Below are 13,139 nucleotides of genomic sequence, written 5' to 3'. Positions count from 1 at the left end.
AGTCCGGCCCAGAAATATTTGGACAGTGACACAAATTTCATCATTTTTGCTGTGTGTGCCCCCACATGTGATTGAAAAACAGACTTACAGCTTTAATTCAAGGAGTTTAACAAACATATTGTATGAGCTGTTCAGAAAAGACAGATATTTTTATACATTGTCCCCCTATTTTCAGGGGATCAGATGTGTTTGGACAAACTTACATAATCATAAATTTATTGATCATTTTGAATATTTAGTTGAAAATCCTTTAAAGCCAATGACTGCCTAAAGTCTGGGACCCAGGGCCATCTCCAAGTGCTGGGTTTCCACCCTAGTGATACTTTGCCAGGCCTTTACTGCAGCTGTCTTCAGGATCTGTTTGTCATTGGACTTTCTGCAATCAGTTTTGTCTTCAGCAAGTGAAATACATATCCAATTGGGTTGACTTAAGTTGATTGACTTTGCCATTGAAGAATATTCCACTTTGCTTTGAAAAGCACTTGGTTTGCTTTTGCAGTATTTTTTGGCTCATTGTCCATCTGTAATATATAGCATCATCTTATCTGCTTTGCAACATTTGTCTGAATCTGAGCAGAGAGTATAGCACTGTACACTTCAGAATTTTTATTTTATAATGTCGGTCGTATAGGTCGAATGTGGAAAACTCATGCTATTAGTACAAAGGATTATGATGTGCCCACCTGAGACAGTAACCCCAGAGCACACAGCCTTTTTGTTTTTTCAATGTGGGTGTGGCAATGCGCTTTATCAGTGTGTGCTCCTAACCTCTCTATGTTGTGCCCACGTGACCACACAGTAATACCCAAACTATTCTGAAGGAACGTTTGCACTGATTTGTTTTTTTCTGTATCTCACATCCTCATACACCTTTATTGTAAGAACATCCCTTATCTACAATGGAGTGTTCGATCAGAAGAAAATATGAAGCTGGTTTTAAATTAAACGTTGTTGAAGTACTGAAAGAAATTGGTAACTGCGCTGCTGCAACAAAATTCGATGCATCTGAGAAATTGATGCGAGATCGGAGGAGGCAAGATGTTAAAAAAAAAAAATTAAGTGTCACATTTTTGAATGTGTGTATAAGTCAGGGTCTGATTTTATGATCGATTTTTCATGTTTCAAGACTCAACTTATACGCGAGTATATACGGTACTTCTGCCAGCAGTCATATCATCAATAAACATCAGCGACTGACTTCCATTCACAGCCATCATGCCAAAAAACTGCCTCCACCATGTTTTACAGATGATATGGTATCCATCAGATCATGAGCAATTTCTTCTGTTCTCCATACTCTTCTCTTTCTAACATTCTGGTATATACTGATCTTAGTTTTCTTTCTCCAAAGAAAACTGTTCCTGAACTGGACAGGCTTTTAAAAAATGTTTTCTGGCAAAGTCTAATCCATCCTTCCTATGTTTGAGGTTTACCAGTGGTAAACCCTCTGTCTCTACTTTCACGAGGTCTTCTCTTGATTGTAGACTTTGGCAATAATAGGCGTACCCTCCGGAGGGTGTTGTTGGTTTATCTAAATGTTGTGAATGGGGTTTTTCTTCACCAATGACACAATTTTGCAGTCATCCAGTACAGCTGTCTTCTGTGGTTATCCAGAACTTCTAGTGTTGCTGAGCTCACCAGTGTATTCCTTCTTTTTAAGAATATACCGAATGGTTGATTTGACCACTCCTGGTATTTCTGCTCTCTCTCTCTAAAAGTTTTGCTTTGTTTTTATTCAGTTTAATGATGGACTGTTTTTATTTGCATGGACCTCATATTGAGAGTTCACAGTGACAGCGTCCAAATACAAATTCCACACTTGGAGTCAATTCCAGACTTACCTGCTTAACAATGAAATAATGAGGGAACTAGTCACAGCTGGCAGTGGAACAGTTGTCAGCCAAATATCCACATATTTTTAGACCCTGAAAAAGGGGGCCATGCAGAAAAATGGCTGTCATTCCTAAACGACTCATACGATATTTTTGGTAAACCCCTTAAATTAGTCTGCACTTCAATCACATTTGGTGGCATACAGAGCCAAAATTATGAAATTTGTGTCACTGTCCAAATACTTCTGGACCTGACTGTAGCACTTTCAAAAACAATGCTGAGTTTGAATTGAATGTTTTACTTGTCAGGCACATTTCTAAGTTCAGACACTTTACAACTAACTTGTGAACCATTACGGTTGATTTTACAAGTACTCCAGATTACCCGCACATCTCAAAGTCATGCATGTTAAGTCAATTGCCATCTCTAAAATTTCCCTGGTGTCAGTTTGAATGAATTGCTCCCTACAGTGGACTCCATCAAATCTAGGACTGTTTCCTTTTTTTTCAGAATCAGAAGAATTTATTAATCCTGTGATAGCAACACTATATTAGAATAAGTGGATCTAGAAAATGAATGAATGTAAAGTTCACAATACCTACAATGGCAGCTCTTCTAGGAAATGTCAGATTGTGCTTTGAAAGTTATATTATGAAGACCACAACTACACTAATTATTCTAAATGTGTCTTTTCAGGGTAAATGTCTACAATTTAAGGATAACCATCATAGTTTAACATTCATAATGTAGAAAGAGTCATGTCAGTATTTTTACACCCATTTAAAAACCTGGTTAGTCTGTAGTTGTAGTCATTGGGGGCCAGAACTTATTTATGCAACATCTGGTGCAGGGAAGGAACCCCAGGTGACTTAAGAGATTGGTTTGTTTAGATTCTTTGTTATACCCAGCTAAGGTCATGGAGGGCTTCACCTGAAAGAACTGCAGCACATGGTGAGGCAAATCCTAATAAATTACAGGGGTCACATAAACACAGCTACTGTATAATGTACACCTTCCCTTGGTGACAATTTAGCATCATGAATTGAACATCCTGAGGCACGTACTGTAAGGAAAAAAATGTACTATATAATAAAACGCTAAGGTGTGTGTGTGTCACATTCCCTTTGAGCAATCTGATTGGTCAGTTTAGCTTTGTGATGTGATAAAAAGCAGAAGTGCAAGTGTGAGATACACGAGGAGGAGTAAAGGCTTAGGCAGAATTCTGAGAGTTGCCTTCATAGATGGGAAGTATAAAAGCAGACGTGGGCCAAGCATGGGGCCTTGAAATGACAAGAGTTTTTATGGGAGTGTGCTTGAGAGAGGGAGTGCTAATCAGGAGAGGAAAGATGTCAGAGGAATGCAGAGGGTTCATGTAGGGTAAGCAATATCAAATATTTTTAAATGTATTCCATTACCTGTCTTTGTCAGGTAATGTGATTACTATAGACATACAGTATATAAATGGCAGAGCCAGTCACACACTATGATGTGAAGCAATGATTTGAACGGATGACTATTATTAATGCACTCCGTGTCCCTTCAGGAGTGTACCCCTGTCTTGTGACCTATTTTGTTGAGATATGTTCTGATCTGTACAACCCTAAAAGTTGAATCAGGTGGGTTCAAAATATAGATGAATGGATAATATCATCAACAATAATAATAGTCAAAATGCAAGTCGGTAGTGATTTTAATATGTTTGTGGTTTTTAAGTGTACATACATTTAAATTTGTTTATTCTTTTGAAATCATGCTTTATGCCTGTCTGTCTTTATATTTATTAAATATTTATTAAATACCTGTAGCACAGTGAATGGGCATTTCTGCCAATATATAGCACAATACTTAATAAACATGTCACTTTATTGTTCTTATTCATTATCTACATTACAAAATAACATTAGTGTTTTACAGAGGTCCTCGAGACACTGTTCTCCCTTCTACCCTGTGAACCCCAAGGTCCAATCAGTGTTTTCAAACATGATACACAGATTCATTACATTTTTTTTTAACATTATAAAACTAATAACAAAATAAAAATGAAGTGTGTGGGATTCAGGCAGCTTCTGTGTTTAGTAGGGTTGATAGTTGGATATTTCCCAATAAATCAATGATAACCTTCTCTTTCTTTTTCTTTCATTCATCAGACATTATAATTGTAGAGAAGGCTTTTAAAATTTCTCACTGAGCAGAGCTAACATTTACTCTATAAACTGTCAAGGTCTTTTGTGGAGTATGGCTGTAATGTTACTGATTAAGCAAGAAAAAGGCACATTAGACTTCCAGAATGAGAATCCATTGGCTGGCATTGGTGTTTGCCTTCCTATATTCGTCTGTTAGGACTCTGCTACAATAAATTGGACAGATCTGAGTCACCTCTAAGAATCTATGATGCATACTCTGATTTATTATTTTCCCATTTAATACATTTTACAGTGGATTACAATGCCAGACCACCTTCAAACAGGAAATGCCAAGAAATAGAGAGTTCAGCATAAAGCGATGCCTGATCACTGTTGGATATTTGTGTGCTAGTAAATAAGACGGTGAGTTGTGCCTGTGAAACACTAAAAAAAATTCATACTCAGAATATGCTCGGAGGATAATATGAATCTTAAAATGTTGCAGTTAAAAGATAGAATACATGTTTATTATGCTTATTAAAGGGACGGTTTGTGGTGGTTTTGGTAACTCAAATTATGGATGGTAGTTGAAGTGGTTCCTCTAGGTCTCTGTAAAGCACTTTGAGTAGGTCAAAAAGTGCTATATAAATGTAATTAATTATTATTATTAAATCGTGGTTTTACATAACTTATAAAAATGTGTTTGGGAAATGGAAAGAGAGAGAGACAAAGAAGGGGTAAAAGAATCTATAGAAAAAAGTAGTTTAAACCAAATGCTAAATATGGCGTTTAAGATTTTAGCTACCAGTTCACTGTGTGTAATTGCTTTGCTGCCTAACATGATGTCAGGGTTCCAGCATTAGTATTGATTTATAAACAAATTATTATTATATTGCCATGAAGGTAATTTGGTTAGCTTTTTAACTTTCATGTAAATTTGCTGTTTTTGAATTTGGCAGACAGACTGGGGTTAATGGTACCAGTGAGGGGGTGTATTGACTTAAAAATATAGCTCATTAAATGCTTAGCTCAACACTATCTCGTTGTGTTGCAGCGTGGTGGATTTTTTTTTTTTTTTTGCTTCAGTGTTTCTACATTTTTGATAAGACATGACAGTCCATCAAACTTTACTGAGAGCCTCATGCAATCCTCACAGACCATCTTTATCTCTGCAGCCTTCCTGTGGCGATATAACAGAGAATCAATTATTGGTACACAGATAGGAGAAATGTTTAGCCTGCAAAAGATGTTTTTTGACAGCTGTGATGGTCTGATGATTGTAAACATGTGGAGGTGAATTCAAGAGGTAAGAAAGCTGTAAGATACATATGCATATATTGCAAAAGCAGAGAAAAAAAAAAAAACAGACATGCTTAAAGGTTAGATTTTCAATTTCTGTACCTGGTGCAATATGACTGTCCTATTGAGTTCGAAATTAATTTAGTTTTATTTAAATAGTAGACTCTGCTACACCACTCTGTACATTATTTGCCAAAGGGTCTGGATATGTAACTGTTCCAGCATAATTTAAACACTCTGTAAGCCAAAAACAGTTCCAGTTGTGCCTTTTAGAACATCGTGGTGGAATGAAACAGTGGCTAAAGGTGTTCCAGATTAATGCGTCATGTACAGGATGGGCAGTGTTATTCCTGAAGTCCTCTCATTTTGACATCATCCTTTTTTGATTCTCACTCCAGTGAGTAAAGGATAAGTTCTGTAATAAAATTACTGGAGGTCATCATGAATACTTCACAATGCATTGTTCCATCACAATGTGTTAAGAGATTCACATGGGGCTCTTTTTTGCACATAGTCATCCAAATGTATATTGCCTTCTTCTGTTCTGCTTGTCTTCATCAAAACCATTTGTCTGGAAGCAGTGGAAGATTCAACGCCACTTCAGTAACAACACTGTTGCTAGTTTAACGATAACATTATGAGGTATTTCCTGTAGCTATAACAGCAGTAAAGTGATATTTCTGAAAGCACAGCTGTGGATCATTCATTGTTAAATAAACATGCCTGTTATTGGGCTTAACTCTCATTCTCTGTGTGTGTCTCAGTCTTTGCAATTCAGTGCTCATTACTGTATTATTCTGAAAGGTGTTGATAAGTGGCAACAATTATGAGGCAGCTTAGCACAATATCCTACCTTATTATGTTTTCCTTCTTTTTCTTCTCCTTCTACTTTGAATATAATTATTGTTATTATTATCTTTGTGGTGAAGCCTTAATATTAGAATCAGAAAACTATAAAATATCTCAAGATGTTAAACTCAACAGATCAGTCTAAAAAGGCAAATGAGGCAATGAGTTGATGAGTGCCAGCGTAGCAGGTATACATTAAGCAGTCATAATGAGTATTCTGAGATGTTTGAACTTAGATGAGTAGGTTAGCGGGAATTTTTTTGTTGAACAGGAAACCTTGTACATGATATATGGAGGTGAGACGTGGTGGATGTTGCTGATGATAAACATTTTTGGTTTATATGCAGTCAGATTATTCAGGAACTGTCTTTGATCTTATGTATCTCTTTTTAAAATGACCATCTCACAAATACCATCATTAAATTTGCAGATGACACCATTATAATAGGGCTCAATATTAGAAGGAGAAGAAGCTGAGTCAGCCTACAGAGACAAAGTCCAGAGACTGACAAAATGGTGTTCAGTGAATAACAACACTGAACACCACAAAAACCAAGGAACTGATTCTGTAGTTCAGAAAGCACAGTGCAGAACCAGTTCATCTATACATTAATGGAGACCATGTGGAAAGGGTGCAGAACTTTAAATTCTTTGGAATCCACATTTCAGAGAACCTTTCCTGGGGCCTCATGTGTAACACTGTACATAGAATTCACACTAAAACATGGCATATGGACAAAAACTGAAATGTGCGTATGCATAAAAAAATCCAGATGCATAAAACTGTGCATATGGCAAGTTCCATGCACTTCCCCTGTATAAATCCCAATGAATGGGAAATTTAACGCATATGCACACGCCTACAGCCCCACCCCGACTCCTTCCAGAATTTTGCATATTTTAATATGCAAATCAATATAAATATCACCTTTCATTTGGTGTATTGTTGAAAGATAATGGCAAAATCATGTGGAAAAAGGAAGAATTTCAGCAAATGCGAAGTGGAGGCCAGGAAAAATTTACTATTTGTTGACTTAAGTAGTGGTATAAGCAAGAAAAAGAAGTTATAGGGTGATACATCTTGACGGAGACATTCAAAATTTCAAGCTCAGAAAGTCGCACAGTTCCCAAAATGAAAAAGAAGTGGTCAGATATTAAAGTTGATGTGAAAAGGCAAGTCGTAGCCCATGTCTGTTTATTCTGTTTCAGACAATATTACAAAAGTTGACCACTGTGCGATGCTCAGGCAATGATGGTGCTGCTGTGCACAGCATATCTTCGGACGTTGGCTGCACACCCACCTCTGTCTCGGAAATTGCTAGGTGACCATCTGGCTGTGTGCTGATGGACGCTGTTCTGGAGTCACACAATGCAATAGTGAATGCTGTAAGAGATGTGGCCAATGAACTAAGGAATATAAGGGCTGTACTATGTGATATTGACCACAATTTAAATGAACTGGTTAAAAAATAAATGCTGCACATAATTACATGTTTTTACATTCTGCTAATTACATTCAAACAAAGTTGTAACACTGTCCAATTTGGCTGATCATTTGGTGGGTCAGGGTCAGATTCATCATACCACATCTCTTCAGGTATGGGCAAGCAGGACGCTACATGCCTGCATGATGCAACACACTTTCTGTGCACTCTAGAGCAGCACATTAATAGAGTGGAAATGAATTCTATTTAAATAACCAAATTCATTCTCAGAAGGTGCCTTTATACTGCAGCATCGGTACTGAGCAACACAATGGATCAATTCTCTTCTCTTTACATGGCTAGTTGAGGTGACTCACCATCTTTAAAAGAACTGCATGCCTTTTGCCGTGTTAGTTGGAAAAAGCACCTGCGACTGCGAGGAGCTGCCGTTTTTCTAGGTTTTCCAGCTTGATATGATGTAATGCCAGATCATTCTTTTGGTGATTCAACCCTGGCTGAGGCAACTTGTCCAGCGCCATTTCAATTGCAGTGTGCATGCAGCTGACCACTTCGATTACATTTGAAAAACTGGACATTGCTGCGAATTGTGCTTTGATGTTTCGCAGTTGAACCACAGTGTAAGGAAATCTTTTATATCTGGATGACTCATTGGTGTTTGTGAAATACCCGATCGATCTGCAAGTTCACGTTGAAAAGCTTCTGTGGTTAAAAACCAGAGAGTGGATGGAACTTGCAAAGGAGCAGATAGTGCACAATTCCTCAAAGTCTGCCTTTGTAAAGCCAGCATTAGTTGAGCACACATCTCCAAGAGGAATGTTCTTGGAAATCGAAATCAACTTAGAAGCCAGTCATCATCATAATCTACAAATACGCACTTTCATCTAATTCTTCATTTTGCGATGTCTTCTAAGAATTCTAAAGCAGGCATGGTAGTTGGAGTAGTTTGGCCATTCCATGAATTATTATATCATAACAGAATAATTACAATCAAGTGAATTATATTTGTAAACGATACGATTTCATTTCATATGACTTTGTATGGCATTATTTGGCTGGCATTATATCCTTACTGGTGTTGGTAGCCTTATACATTGTGAAACACTGTTTCTCTCTGCAGTGTTTCTTCCTCACACAAGGTTTGCTGGAGACTGCCTTCTTCCCCAGCTTCCCAAAAAAGCTCTTGTTGTTACTCCTAACTTATAATCTCTTCTCTGCCACATACACTGCCTACACTTAGAGTCAGAGGAAGCAATTTTTGCAACACCCTTAACAAATCCAAGTTGGAATCCTTCCATGCACCCAGACTAATAGATTTAAGCAGAGAAGTGTGTATTGTAAGTGCTGTTCATCTCTCATCTGTCTATCTCTTCTCTTTCTCTCACTCACATGCACCAACAAATACATCCTTCTACATAGTTTCTCAGGATGACTCTGCCCCTTCTGATGTGCATTGCTCTCTCAGGTCTGTCTTGTTCCAACAGAATTTTCATTCCATAAATGTCACATTGACAGAGACATAGCAGAGACTAAATGTTGAGTACAGGTGCACATATCTTAGCAATAAACACAATGTATATCTAAAGATACTGGTTAACTGCCAAAAAGGTTAATTAAGTTAAAGACAAATGAAAGGCAAGTCACCTCTTCACATCAAATGTAGAGAGACTAAGTCTGTAGAGATTATTGGGAGGAAAAAGGAATAGAACTAGGGGATTATAACGTGAGACAAGAATCATAGTAATAGCCAAGCCTAGGTCAATACAGAAAAGACAAAGAGCAAATGAAATACAGGGCAAGCCAGGAAACAGACCAGAAAACAAAAACAGAGTTAAAACATAAGAAAATCTCAAACTGAAATGGACCTAACACTTGGCCTACTTCAGATACAGCTTATCACACTAAAAGTTTTGCTTGTTATTCAGCTATGGGATACCGTACAGGCCTAAAATGGTCATAAATACGACAGATAGTCATCATTTGTGACAATAATTTAACATTTAATCACCATTAGCAACTGATACAAGAGCTTTTTTTAATTTTATCTGCGGTTACTTAAGTTCAGCTTTACCACCATCTCCATGCACTGCTGGTCTCACGCTCAGAGTTAACTCATCAGTTACATGTGGGCACCATACACAAAAGTTTATTTCTTACACTGTAAACAGCAGGTGCTGTCTCAGCTAATTTGTTGGTAGGTGGGTTTCTGAACAGAATTTGCATCCACAGGGGAAAAAAAGAATGGGTACAAAGTGATTAAAAATGTGATTGGAGTAATGGTCCTTCAGATAGTTACAGCTAGATAAATTAAGGTGATAGTAGCGCTCAAATTGTAGCCGATGACACTACTTCTGATCTGTGTAGTGAGCAGTGAACAAAACAGAAATATTAGGTTTAAATGATCCTTTAACATATTTAAATGTGTTCATAACTGACAACATGTTAGATATAATTGTGCCTGAAACCAGACGTGCACAGGAACTGATAGATTACTTATAGAAATCCTATTGCAAGTTGAAACGGTGATGTCAGTTTTTGATGGGTTGTCTTTTTTCACATAAAGTACAGGTATATATTAAGGCATAATTCAGACATTTTATGTACAGTAATCCCTCGCTATATCGCACTTCGCCTTTCGCGGCTTCACTCTATCGCGGATTTTATATGTAAGCATATTTAAATATATATCGCAGATTTTTTGCTGGTTCGCGGATTTCTGCGGACAATGGGTCTTTTAATTTCTGGTACATGCTTCCTCAGTTGGTTTGCCCAGTTGATTTCATACAAGGGACGCTATTGGCAGATGGCTGAGAAGCTACCCAACTTACTTTTCTCTCTCTCTTGCGCTGACTTTCTTTGATCCTGACGTAGGGGGATTGAGCAGGGGGGCTGTTCGCACACCTAGACGATAGGGACGCCAGTCTAAAAATGCTGAAAGATTATCTTCACGTTGCTACCTTCTGTGCAGCTGCTTTGTGAAGCGACATGCTGCACGGTGCTTCGCATACTTAAAAGCTCGAAGGGCACGTATTGATTTTTGATTGTTTGTTTCTCTCTGTCTCTCTCTCTCTCTCTCTCTGCTCCTGACAGAGGGAGTGTGAGCTGCCGCCTTCAACAGCTTTGTGCTGCGGTGCTTCACATACTTAAAAGCCAAACAGCCCTATTGATTTGTTTGCTTTCCTCTCTCTTTCTGACAGTCTCTGCTCCTGACGCGCACTCCTTTGAAGAGGAAGATATGTTTGCATTCTTTTAATTGTGAGACGGAACTGTCATCTCTGTCTTGTCATGGAGCACAGTTTAAACTTTTGAAAAAGAGACAAATGTTTGTTTGCAGTGTTTGAATAAAGTTCCTGTCTCTCTACAACCTCCTGTGTTTCTGCACAAATCTGTGACCCAAGCATGACAATATAAAAATAACCATATAAACATATGGTTTCTACTTCGCGGATTTTCACCTTTCGCAGGGAGGTCTGGAACGCAACCCCCGCGATGGAGGAGGGATTACTGTATTGCGAAAATCTTTCTTGTAAAGGTGGTCATTAAGATGGAGAGAACTTAGCTTTTCAAAGCAATGAATCATTTCAAGAAAGAAACTATTTAGAACACATATCCACAGACACACGGAGAAGGTCAGAAGCATAAAAATTCTCCTTATTGTGTAATTGTGAAGTGTGCTCAGATTAGACACTTTTAGCTTGGATTATGATTGGTGCCTGTGAAAATGCTGCCAATAAGGACTGAAAATAAAATGTAACCTTATATGTGATTGCAAGCCTTACTAATTTAAAGAAGTGTGATGGATACAGTATATTAAAGACTTATGATAACCACACATCATGTGCTGAATTTATTGGGACTGCAAAGGAAAAGTACAGTTCAGTCATTACAGACTGTGGAACTGGTGTGTCTGGAAGGGATAATGAGTTTGTATACTACAGGCATATTTCTTCTGGTGTAGCTGTGAAACATTTTGTTGGATTAGCTGATCTTCTACATGCCCTTGTTCAGGAACTAGTGAACACAAGAAAATCTGCATTTAATAATGCACACCAGCATAACTGATGGCAAGATAAAATGTGTGCATGGGGCAGGCAAAGCCAGCATTGATATGGGTGCTTCAAGTGGAACAGCTGCACTCCAAGTAAGAAGAGAAATAGGAGAACATGTACTTTGATTTTACTGTTGCGATGCAGAGCTTGTTTAAACTGAATAGATATTACTCAGATTGCTCATCAGAGGACAATTTACTTAATGCCTCTGCATTTGAGGATTGGATTAGGATCACCCCAGAAATCCCTTCACTAGAACAGTTTGATACTCAGCCCTGTGTGTGGTGCTGGCTTCGATCAAACAAGAGGAAGAGGAGTATACATGATGGCCAAGTGACACTGATATTTTGATGGTCAGTAATGCCTGTGCTGGCTCAGAGTCTAATGAGTAGAGACTCAGTTTGTGACTCTAGTTTTCATCTTCTTCTTCTTCTTCCCTCGAGTACATACATTTAAATTTTGAACAAAAGACCAATCAGCAGTCATAGGTCAGTCCCAATATATAATTGCATGAACTGGGCAATAAAGGAGGTGAACAGACCTACAAGCACAGAACACAAGACACAGCAAGTCTTTTGTATGTTAATATGGACAACATTGTTTCATTTTAGGGGCCAGTCACTCCCAACTACAGTTGTTTGTCTGTTGCCCTGATATAGATATTAAAAGTCATTATATTTCTACCATAACAGCCAGTGACATCAATGTTGTATAAGCAATAGAACAGAAGAACATAAAATATATTTTAAACTAAACCAAATACCTTCAGAATGGTCAAAAATACTGAAAAACCCTAAAATGCTGTAATTCAGAAAATAAGCTTAAACAAGGTGTATTATCACTGCCATCTTTTCTATTATTGTAAAGCTGCTTCTGTTTCTATCTTAACACAAACATACGCAAAAATGTAATTTTTTTTATCCAAATTTAACTTGATATGTTCTCCTGATGAACTCCAACTTGGAAAGTTATTGTCTCCACTCCAATATCTATATTTTTCTATCACTGAATAAATATACATTTGTTTCAATAGCTATTAGCAAATTATTTTTGTTGTAACTTGTTAATAACTGATGATGTAGTTCAGTAAAAAATCGGTTTTCTACTTGTCATCTAATATGTCAGCAAACATAGTAGGCTATTGAGCACTAGAGGAGTTTCTATATATTACTCTATAATATCAAATATTAAATACACAATCAACTTTTTAGAAGTTTTGTATTTTTACTGAATACGACTAAGGATTATGAAAGTTAAAAGATTTGTTTATAGATATTAAATATATTACTAGTGTGACTTCCAGTACAACAGTAGAGGGAGTCGCCACCATAGCTGAAGTTCTTTGGTTTACAAATTGAGATTGAATCTTAAAGTCATGACAGCAGCAATGGGTAAACGTTAAGAAGCACTTTATGCCAACTAGAATACTGAGTGCTAATTTAGACCTAATAATTGACCTCAAAACGTAATTTTTTTATTTTTTTGAAGGGGCCATACATATTGTGTTGAAGAAAATGTCCCTTTTTCAAAAGACACTGTGGTTG

Source organism: Erpetoichthys calabaricus, chromosome 14 (genome assembly GCF_900747795.2).
Source record: "Erpetoichthys calabaricus chromosome 14, fErpCal1.3, whole genome shotgun sequence".
Taxonomy (NCBI): Eukaryota; Metazoa; Chordata; class Cladistia; order Polypteriformes; family Polypteridae; genus Erpetoichthys; species Erpetoichthys calabaricus.
This window is presented reverse-complemented; position numbering follows the sequence as displayed.